Raw genomic sequence first — 2,121 nt, 5'->3', positions numbered from 1 at the left:
CAACCATCTGTAATAAGACCCAGTGTTCTCTTCTGATCTGTCTGAAGACAGTGACAGTGTGCTCACTACAAAAATTCAATAATTTTTTTTAAAGTGCTTGCTGCTCCTCCAGAGGACCTGAGTTCAATTTCCAGCACCCACGTTGGGGCAGCTCACAGTTGCTTGTAACTCTAGCTCCAGGGCATCCGACGCTCTCCTCTGGTCTCCACAGGAGCCTACACATATGAGGCACACATTTTAAAACAAGGTAAATGTTGTGAACCTAGCCGAGCAGATGCACCATCAGGGTTGCTGACGTTTGCCACAACAAGAACAGAAATGCTCGGCCCAAGGAGTCCTGGAGCTAGGTCATGCGCCTGCAGCTGCTAATCAAGCCTCACACTCAGGTTTTGTTGAAAAGGTTGTTTGTGAGTGGCACTAGCTGACCATCTCCGTCCCTGTCCTGCATGATCCAAAAGACTAAGCTTCGCGGCCGGCCGAGAGAACAGAACACCTGTTGTTTGGGAACGGTCACGGATGATGTGTCTAAGCTGCCTGTGTGTACACTGCAGGTGACCACGTAACAGTTGTCTGGGCCAAAGTCACATCCTCAAGATTCTTGCCTTCAACCAGCTGGCCCTGGAGGCTCCCAAGAGCCGTGGCACTGTGCTCCTGTCTGGGCCTCCTGTAGAAATGTCTACAGGCATTTTGGCCAAGGCCCCAGAAACCCCACATGGCTTCACCAAACTCTATGTCGGCTCTAAGGGCCAGATGTTCAAGCATGCAAGGGGCCTCTCAAAGGGCTGGTTGTGGCTACAAAAACTAACCCTGGATCTTACTGTTATTAAAATTAAAAAAAAATGCCTTGGATGTTGAAAAACAAAACAAGATAAAGTGGAACATAATAGATGACACCGAGTGTCAACTTCTAGCCTCCAACATACACACACCACACACACACACACACAAAACACACCACACACAACACCACATACTCACAACACTTACACAACACACACAACACATACACACAACATACAACACATACACTCAACACACACATACAACACATATACACACCACACACACAACACATATACACACCACACATACTTACACACAACACATACACATACCACACATACACACCACACACAACACCACATACTCACAACACTTACACAACACACCCACAACACACACAACACATACACACAACATACAACACATACACTCAACACACACATACAACACATATACACACCACACACACACACAACACATATACACACCACACATAAACACCACACATACACAAATACTTTTTTTTTAAACTGCCTTTATTGCTGTTCAGGAACTTAGCCCACAGGTCTGCTCTGAACACCTGCAGCTGGGCCACAGGATCTAGCACAAAGTCTACCTGATAACCGTTGAGCACCTCCTGAAACCTGCTGAACAGCATTCAGTGGAAAGAGGAAAGGCTCTGTGTGTGTGTGTGTGTGTGTGTGTGTGTGTGTGTATTTGCTTATGCAAAATTTTTTTCTCGTTCTTTCTCATTGCATTCTGTCAGCAGTAAATCCCATTGTCCTCCATTCAGGTGTCTGCCCCAGAACAGCTGAGGCACAAGCACACCCTCCCATCTGTTACTTCTGTCTGCGGTTTCCCAGGCACTTAGCTTGTCTTACTGCACAAGAGAAGCCAGGGCTGACCTTGGGCTCCCACTGCCTGGCCCAGCTTCCTGCCCACTGGGGGCTGTGTCTACGCACCTGCTCAGCAGCCTGCCCAACCAGGGGTTGACGGCTCCTGGCACGCTCCAGCCAACATGCCTTCAACTAACCCACCTGCTCTGTCTTCCACAGTGAAGGAACGCCCCCTGGGATGCCTGTCTTTGTGTCCCATGCCCCTTGTTTTCTTGCAACCACACAAACAGTTATAAAAATGAACATTACGGAAGGCCTGACCAGTACAGAATGGAATCCCTCGGGCTAAACCCCACAGCATCGCTCTGTAGCTTTAAGGAAAAAGCTACATCTCAAAGGAGCAGAGTTCCACAACCCTTGTGCTAGGCCTTCTGTGCCAATATAATAAGGAAGTCCCTCTGCCTTGACCCCCACAGAAAATGCACACACATCCCACATTTGC

Source organism: Mus pahari, chromosome 14 (assembly GCF_900095145.1).
Source record: "Mus pahari chromosome 14, PAHARI_EIJ_v1.1, whole genome shotgun sequence".
NCBI classification, from domain to species: Eukaryota; Metazoa; Chordata; class Mammalia; order Rodentia; family Muridae; genus Mus; species Mus pahari.
Note: the sequence above shows the minus strand (reverse complement) of the source record.